Here is a 10,200-nt window from a genome sequence, read left to right on the forward strand (position 1 = left end):
TCAGGAAAGTTTTGATTTGTTTCTACAATGATGCAACAAGAACATCAGGGACAGTGTGATGATTTTGCATTGATATAATACTACATACCTATCAGATAAAGCATCAGATAATAGAACCGACACCATTTCAGATCACATGTAGATGTTTGGGATTCTTGAAACTGTCGATACATAGGGATTCATTGACACATTTCATCGCCTTCTTGGTAAGATGATCGTGCTAACTTAATGAAAGTGATAGATCATTGACATCCATATCAATTTTCTCTCAAAAGCCGAGTTGATTTACGATTCCGACTATATCATTAGCATGTGTTTATGAATCAGTGTTTGATACTGTGTTCACAGATAGGCGAAGGGCTAAACGCTGATTAATGAGTGACCTGCAAAAGTAGGTAAGGCAGTGAATGCTACAGAGCGAGAATGATATGTGAGCGGACTGTGGAACGTAGTAAGGTAGGACAGCTGTTATTCATGACCTCAGATTAACTAACTGATGTTGTGCCTACTCCATACAATAAAACAGACTCTCGGTAAAACAGAACCCGTTATTCTGGACACTTCATCTCCAAGATCATCTGACACAATATTCAGGAAAGGACTTTCCATTTTTCAAATGTCCAGAAAGAAATAACTTACTTTATAAAAACTAGAACAAGTTCTGTGGTGTTAAATATAACACTGTAATTTCAGTATTATTAACCAAGAAAGTTAAGAAAGTATGTTAAGTAATGTTGAAATGTAGGATGCACCACATTTCTAGTTATGAAATGCCCCAATTTACATCTTGACATATGTACACACGGGCACCTGTTCCTTAGATGTATGGAGTAACTGAAAACAGTTCTGAAACACCCCTTCCTTCTACGCATGTAGAGGCTATGAAAGCCTTATCTTGCGCCCCAGCCACAATGAACCGTATGCTCTCAGCTGTGGCTACAGATGATATTAAGATCATGTTATGAGGCTCGTCACTAAAGGTGTTGCTGTACCTGTTTACCGATTCCACAGACTCTTTTTTAATTTCTTAATCATCATTTGACACACGTTTCTGATATAACCGGAATCTTAGAATGGACTTCTTACGATTATGGAAATGATTCTGAAGCTTGTAATTAATACAATTAAGGTCATCCAAGAATGAGAACAAAAAGTGTGTTGGGGTAATTTGACCATTTGCTAAAAGCATAGTGTTCCAAAACAAAGTATACACGACCCAGCAAGGGAAGAAGGATCGTGGAACCGTGAGAAAATGTCTTGGGTTAGGTTACACGATGCTCACGTCATCCATCGCTGCTGCTGCTGCTGCTCCACGTGAGGAGGATTGATGATGCGCTGGTGTCACATGTAGCGCAATGTGCAGAGACTCCTTATCCGGACGATGGGGTTTAACCTCAATTGGGGTTGCCTCTAAGGCACCTATTGTTTTTTAAAGTGATAGTGCTTGGTTAGTGACCTGTATTTCATCCTCATGGGATTTTTCATCAAGTTCAGATTTGTTTAGATGTCATGATATACTCCTATTGGAGAAGCGTATCGCTGATCGTGTGGTATGGATGGTGTTTGACTTTTGACCTCTCGTCGTGATGTCTGTATTTGTTTGAAATTTACTTGTGTGGATTACAACTGCTTTGCATAATGATATACCTAAGTAGATGCACATGATCCTAACAATGGCACCAGCGATCGATATAGATGTAAACGATTTTCTTTTTTAAAATGTTCTTAAATTTGGATGGTGTCATCACAGTATCGATACCCAAACTCCAATGGAATGTACCCTTCTTTGGGACATGGGAAATGATTAAGAACATACCCAAAGGCCTAGGATTGACCAAACAGGTTGACTCACGTGTTGTCGATGGTTGCAACGCGTGTTTATGCCACATGTATATCTCAAGCCAAAGTGTGAGTGACGTAGACAGCAATTGTAACTAAATCTGCCACGTGGCTACACATGCTTCGTTGAGGCCTATGCTTTCTAGCCAGGTCTGGAATGTCTATTGGCGCTTCAAAATCTCTCACGTGTTATTTCACGTGGTGATCAACGGGGCAGTTCTTTCTTAATCGGCGGTAGCATTCCTGCATCCCGTTGTGGGGGTCTATCGTCACGTCCCCTATCAGATGGGCACGTGTAATAAGAAAGGTAAACTATTTTGGTTGACCTCAAATGGATGTCCTTCAGTTATTACAGAAAAAACAAACTCGATGGTTTAAATAGTTTTTAATATCATAAAAAATAACCCTTCGGGGTATATTTTTATTAGCACATAATACCCACAAGTGGCGGCAGGTTTCCGATCAGAAACACAATCGGGGTTTGGTTGGGGTTTGTTTTCATGTAGTTGTGTATGTTCTTTGATCTTGGTTTGGGGCCCCTGGTTTGCGGTCCTGTAGAAGTTGCAGAGCAAGGCAATATTTTGCTTTATCCCTCTAGCTCCCGTCCCTCTAGCCCTCTGCTGTGAATTAACTGAATATCAGTAGCCGCTATTCCACGAGGTCCCCTCCTCGTTAGATCTCCTCTGCTCTTAATGAACACTCAAACAGCAGAACGGACTAGGGAGACTGAGTCGACCTTGATCATGTAAATTTGAATGGACTGATGGTTAAATTTAATAAGTATGTCATGTAGATCATTACTGTTTCCATTTTTGAAGGATCGCTAATTGAATTGTTGCATCCTCACTCTCAATGGGTCTATTGAGGAGGCAGGGATGGTGATCCTGCGGAACAGCACAGTTCTGAGGGGGGAGAGGGAGGCTACAGGTATTAAATTATGCCTTGTAAAACAATTAGGACGAAGAAATAAGAGATGGAGTCCAATGTTTGTTTCATTTGCAATTTGCTCAACTGGCCCACTTCTAGTTGTTCCCATGTCATTTCTTGGGCTGCGCAAATGTATCTGTAAGGATGCCCTCTTCACAAATATCCGTCAGATTCTAGCGCGGGTTTTGGTGTGTGGATAATTTTAGTCTGCAGTTTATCAGAGCCACGAGTTCACGATCTGTGACCACAGTTGGCATTAATGTGATTATGAAGATTTGTTCACCTCTGCACTTCTTCTGGGACACATGAATGGTCAAGGTGTTACTTTCCCAATCATTTGCATCCGTTGCCCTGCGATGCACGAGCTCAGTTGTAACCAATACATACATGTCAGCTGCCTCCACTCATAAATCCCCGGCGTTGTCACTGCTGCCTAGTCCCAAGATAAACAAACAGCCAGCTTTGATATTGATGCCGACATGCATGCCAGTTCAACATCACAACAGATGTCCCACAGAATCTTGGCCAACGAATGTCCATGTTTTTTGTACAATAATTTACTTTAAATCACATGAATATCTGATTAACACATTAGCCACTTTTATTTCTTCCCTTTCCATGTGATGGATTCTTGAACCAATATCGAACTTTATTTGATTGATTTTCATTTGATTCTCCTTCTAATATTGATCTTTGTTATTTGTAAGAGAGTCATTCGGATATTTGGAATCTTCTTCGTTAGACTCATATCCTCACCACTGTAATACGCATCGATCTCTTGTTTTTCATCAATCTGGTTTAGCTTCCAGTCACATATCTCCAGATTCATCACACACATTTCAGAGTGTAAGTTTGGAATGGCCAGGGTGCCTGTGAATAAAAACATGAAACTGTCTTGAAAATATATGTTGACAAGATAAGTATAGTTGTTTACATCCATAAAACTCAGTGACTACTAATACACTATTAAGAGGGACGACAAGTCATTTGAACTGTCTACCACTTAAACTTATTATGGATTCCCTCAGCTCCACAAGCTTCTGGTGTAAGTGACAAAATATAATTTAAAATCATAAACGTATTCATCCGTAGATAGTTTACATTCACACTAATCCGTCCACAATCCATTCACAGTAACTATAAAAAGAGGAACACTTTGACTGGGTAGACAGCTTCTCTATTGCAATGGATGCGACGTGTCGGTGTAGATCCTCACGCCGTTATCAAGCAAATGATGCAGCCATTGCAATAAAGAAGGTATCTGTCCATAATAAGTGTTCCTCGTCATCATACCAGCTTCTAAATACAACTTAATTAGAAGCGACAAAACCCTTTCCACATTCGAAAAAAAATCTCTGCGAAAAACAGAGTCGATTGTACAATTGTGACTATATCATGAGCAGATATTTGTTTCAACAGCATTACAGCTGTATGATGTTGTTTGTAAACAATCGGGTCTGAACCAGACAATCCAGTGATTGTCACCATGCGACACAATGTCAGAGCATGTGTTAATGAATCACTATGAAATAGTGATGATACCAGGTTCATCTGTGGCTGGCATAGTTCGATCAAAATATTTTTTTCCTGGGGCATGTTTCTACAGCATAAAACCTGATCATCCCAAGACTACACAAATGCCTACAAATGTCACGTCAAGTCTACAATAACCTTCAATTTAATTCCTAGTCAGTGTCCCAGACACGTACTCGAGCAAGCAGTGAAACAGTACTGGCAATTTAATATCACTATCTGCGATTTAATGCCAAACCCTTGTCCACCATATGCCACTTCAGGACCATACCACATAATGTAAAGCATCATGAACGTTTCGTATTGAACACAAATCCTCAAGTTATTTCGCCCAGGGTTTTCTAGAGTCACTCCCACCATAAACATTAACTAAAGGAACGTTCCCTCTGCAGCCCTTCAATGCGAAAAGAAGCAATCACGTTTTCTTAAGAAACAACCATTTGTCCAAATTATACTATTTGTCCTGAGGCTTTATGCAAAAACGATAATTCACTGTATATGCTGGATATTTGGTTTGTAGAAGGGTTATCAAAGCCAACTTCGAATTGTTTCGCTCCTGATTTTAACGACAAGAATGTCTGAGTATTCTATTTAAATTAATCATTGAACCTTCGTCAACTGCAGGAAGGTCACGATGGTGCTATTATACATTTCTTTCCCTGTCAAATCCACTGTGACAGTCCATCATAAATACCAATGTCGAGCTGATATCAATCTTGTGTTGATTTACTGATCTGCTACATACTCACAATGATAGGTTGATGCCTTTCCACCTTATTATATTGGTCGGGTTATAAGTTAGCAACTATTTAATGCTAGTTTGAAGTTTTAGCCACTGATGATAGAATAGCCTCATTACTACTTTACATTGCATATGCTCTCCCCTTGTCTAAAATAAATCTAGTGTATTGAATCAATGAACGTTTTCAAACTCAGTTGTCTCTCTAAAAACGAAATGTTTATAAATATCCATTCAACTTTTCACGAACTTATTTTAATCCTACCTTGAAGCCGAAGGAAAAATGATTTTTGAGGTTGATATTTCCGCGAGTATATATATGAATATAACAGGAAGTTTCATTCTGAAAAGTACGATCTATGTAATCCAACAAAACAAATCACCCTTTGCAAATATGAATTTGATGAATTAACTCTGATCATACTACACCTACTCAACCCACGAAATATGTGTATCTGGTTTCCCAAACCGATCCCAATTTTTCTTGACTTTTCTCGACAACTTTTACTACCATTCCAGTTATTCGCTTTACATTGTAATACTCGCGTAAAGGCGAATGTTGGACACTGCCAAAGTTAGGGAAAATTCTGGTTACAAAAATTCTGGTTACACATATTCTGCTTTGGAACTGACAACTGGCATATAATCATTCTTATACGTGGATTTCTTGGGCTTCTGACACGACAAAGTATAAATGTCCAGAAATTAGTGAAATGAGACGATTTTTCCAAGTACGTTGGCACACTCTAAGTCTATGACCAAAGATTATTTTGAATTTTAGAAGTATAATTCATCTGTCTGTAACTACATCTCGAAAGAAAAGTGTATGTAGAAATATTCGAAAATAATTATCTCAGCTTCTTTGACACATTTTGCCTGATCAACGGAAGTTGTTAAGTTTTGAATTGAATTTAAAAGTGTTCCACATAAGTGAGAGAAATGTGTGGATGTCAACGTTTTCATCGTGAGGAGTACATCGAAGCAGTTACCATATACCCCAACGCATTGTGCTCCTTGTAATAAAGAAGTTGACATCCGTAGGTTTCTCTCTCCCTTATATGCATTTGGCACCTTGTTATTTCCACATGTGGCTGTTGCAGTCCAAAATCTAACCCTAGTACATATGAACACAGCTGGATATTTCAATGATTGACATTTGTCTCCCAGTTTTCTGTTATCGTCCACACATAGACTGACTGATATATAGTTCCAGACATAGAGTTATACTATATATAAATATATATGAACAATATAATAAATGTCAAAATGGTGCCCATAACAATCCTTAATAACTATTTCAGGAGAGCTGATCCTATCTAGACATCCAAATCATTCTGGATTTGCGTGGGACTGTCTAGGGTCATGGAGACCCACTAATGAATGGATTTTACAACGTTCTGTCCTTTGTAAGCGATTCACTATAGATTAACGGATCATCTGTTTGCAAGTAGGAAAATTACCTTTTTCAACGAGAAAAACTTTACCATAATATAGCACTGCCTCGTAATCATACTTTTTAATGGGATACAGTTGGAAGTATGATTATTCTGTCCTACACCTCGAATGAAACGTGCATGTAGAAATATATATTTGAATACAATCTTCTTAGAAACCCCTCAGTTTCTTTGACACATTTAGCCCAATCTACGGAAATTGCTTAGTCTTGAATGGAATTTATAAGTGTTTCACAAAATGAGAGAAATGTGTTGATGTCAACGTCTTTATCACGAGGAACACAATTAAGCAGTAAGCATGTACCCCGACACATTGTGTTCCCTTGTTATAAAGAAGTTGACATAGGTTTCTTCCCCGTCGTATGCATTTTGCACTGTGTTAATTCCACATGTAGCTGCTGCAGTTCAAAGTCTAATTCTAGTTCATTTGTACATATCTGAATACTTCCACAAGTGTGCCATACAGCTGCAGTATTGCTGAGTGCGGAGTTACACAGCAAACAAACTTCCATTATTGAATTAATTTCCAGTTTCCATTAATCATTCACACATAGACTGACTGGCGTGGACCTCCAGACATACAGTTATCTTATTAAATATGTATATATAAAAAGGTCCAAATGGGGTCCAGAACAAGCCTTAATTTCAGGAGAGCTTAGGCGATCAAGACAGGTCAAATCGATCTGGACTTGAGTTGAGTCTGTCCTTTGTTACGGGTTTACTATGGGTAAACCATAATTTCTTTGAAAGCAGAAAAATTACCCTTTTTCAAAGAGACCCTCGTTACCCTTAATTTTAATTGGATACAATAGCAAATCAGTATATGCTTTCGGGACATGAGATCATTTCAGGAGAAATAGACGTTGACGTTGAAGTCTAGCTATTCTATTGATCCTGCAACTTAAAAAATGCCACATTTTGACGTTTAGATAAGTCGGTTCAGTCTCACAAAACAGGTTGAAATCTTTGCCTGTCCATGAAATTATAAGAAAACCAATGTATGCGATATTCCATGCAAGGTGACATTAGTTTTGTATGGTCCTTGTTGAACACCAAACTGAGCAATATTCCATCTTTTAGAGTACGTCCTGAACATAATTCTGGACCAAACAATCCAATGATTGACATTAACAAGCTAGGCATTTGTGAACCGATGATAGGTATGAATTAAGTCAGCGAACCTGACCACCCGATCCCGCCAGTCACCTACTACGACAAGCATGGGATGCTGAAGACCACTTCTAACCCGCATCCCGGCCGCTAATGCTATGATGCCATTTTGAAGTGCACCTACATGTATTTCACATTGTTCAAAGTGATTGTTTTTTATCTAAGAAGCGAAGCCTATTCTAAGTGTAAAATAACATAAGTTATATCCATAAACAAAAGTTTGAATTAGATCAATCAAGAGTCAGCGTAGCTATAAACGTCAAAGCCATTTCTCATGTTCACAAAAATATCTTCCAAAAGCAGAGGCGACTTCAATTCGATCACAAACATGCTTCCAATTTTTCAGACACGTGAAGGTCCGGGTTAGAATGAACCTTCAGTAACCCATGCTTGTCGTAAGAGGCGACTAACGGGATCGGGTGGTCGGGCTCGCTGGCTTGGTTGACACATGTCATCGGTTCCCAATTATGCAGATCGATGCTCATGCTGTTGATCATTGGATTGTCTGGTCCAGACTCGATTATTTACCGCCGCCATATAGCTGGAATATTGCTGAGTGCGGCGTAAAACTCAGCTCACTCACTCTCTCACTCCAATTTTTCAGTTCACTATCTGCACACCCGTGGTAGTAAAATGAAGAATTCTATTTTTGAATGAGGAAAAAACAAGAGAGACACCCAACCTACTGTATTTTGAATGGGATATAATAGGAAAGCTGTTTATACTTTGGGGAATGAGAATATCATGTATATCTGAACAGTTACTAACAGCTCTCATAGCTGCCACAATTCTTCATTGAAACAATATGCAGGTTGAAATATGTGTCAATCCTGTCCTTATTGGCACAGCAACGTTTTAAGGCGTATAGAAGGCATATATATGCTTTGGTTGCAGCTGGTGTACAGACATTATTTTACTGTCATAAAAGTAACACTGGTGTGTTTCGATGTACATGCCGATTAGAATACTTAAGTAATTGCAATAGGCTTTAGGATTGGAATTTGTCATAGGCTAATGTTTTGCTGTCCTTTGTGACAGATATATGTCTGCTCTTGTCACTCTATGGCTCAGATTCTGCCGATGTGTTGCTAATGTTTAACTCAATCACTCAGTCACCTTAGATATTCGATTGATTTTGCTCACATGCAACTTTAATTAAATGACATTGTGGACAGGAATATGGAGACCAAACCCCTGCATTATCCGTATTAATTTATACATGGTGAGGTCAGGGCTGCTGACTATATAGTTTAATTGTTCCTAGACCGAGTAGCTCATTGCTCAAAAGAGCAATTACTGGAATGGTCTGGTCTATAGTCCGTTTGGCTCAAAAGCGGACCGATGAATTGCAATCTAACTCGAAATCTACTAAACATATAATACTCAATGAAACACTGATCATAATCAATACATCAGACCAACTCTGTGATTTGTTTGCAGGATTTATGTCCTAAAATTAAAAAAGTTGTTTAACAACCTATCATTAAACTTTTGACACAGTTCACTATTTGTCACGAGGGAGGACTGCAAAAAGAGGAACAGCCAGGTGTACGCGGTGCCGACAAAGTCATTGATTCATTTACCTAGCTGTGCCGTATTCATCCTTTCTCGCACACCTGACTGTCCCTTTCTCTGCACTCCTCCCTCGTAAGAAATAGTGAACTGTGTCAATATTTTAATGATAGTTTGTTAAAAACCTTTTATTTTAGGACATAAATTCTGCAAAAACCTCACAGAGTTGGTCTGACGTTTTCATTATGATCAGTGTTACATTGAGTATGTTATGTTTATTAGTTTTTTAGTTAGATTGCAATTCATCGGTCCGCATTTGAGCCAAACGGACTATAGATGTATTTACAAACCAGTGTCACATAGCTGGATTATTTCTAATTGTGGTGTTAAGCAAACACAAAATGCTAAGGACTTACTTGAACGTGTTCAGAAGATGTACCAACACGAGCATTTTTCTTGCCTTGCCTTCTTCCACACCAAGCAATGCGGGGATATAATGACGACGTTCTTGATCATCAACGTATCGATACATGTATCCATGTTGCATCAGAGGTATGAGTTTGACCTAGAAAATATCAATTTGTGAGCAGTCAAAGAAAATCAACATGTGTGAAGCTATGACACAAATACGGTAAGTGAACATATGACATCAAACATAGTACCTAAGCCTGCCTATTGCAAAACACATTTCACTAAACGATTCAAAAAGTCATATTTATTAAATGTAAGGTCACTTTGTTTCGTTGTTCTTGAAAACCCAGTGTATTTAGCAGTGGTAATGTTCCATGTCACTCTCTGCAACACTCAATCTATATGATGGCCGTCTAAAAATATCGAGTCTGGACCAGATGATGAAGATAGAACACTCGTCAGCATCGATCTATGAAATAGGCTTACGATGACAACCAGGTCAATCGGATTTAGTACATGTTTGTAGAGTGCATATAGAGTATTCGTTATATCATATCATTCAATCATAGCCCTGTGGCACACTATTCATACTGGCTGGAATTCGTACCCTCCTGG

General features: G+C 38.7%; 1 long non-coding RNA gene across 1 annotated transcript; it reads right to left on the minus strand.

The window, feature by feature from the left end:
- Positions 1-2,211: 2,211 nt before the first annotated feature.
- LOC124256089 lies at positions 2,212-9,783 on the minus strand. The gene is made up of 2 exons (XR_006892824.1): positions 9,591-9,783; positions 2,212-3,636 (listed from the first exon to the last, which is right to left on the minus strand). It is a non-coding gene; the product is annotated as an uncharacterized LOC124256089 (long non-coding RNA).
- Positions 9,784-10,200: the final 417 nt, after the last annotated feature.

This window comes from Haliotis rubra, unplaced genomic scaffold (assembly GCF_003918875.1).
Source record: "Haliotis rubra isolate DU_JTF1 unplaced genomic scaffold, ASM391887v1 Scf617, whole genome shotgun sequence".
Lineage (NCBI taxonomy): Eukaryota > Metazoa > Mollusca > Gastropoda > Lepetellida > Haliotidae > Haliotis > Haliotis rubra.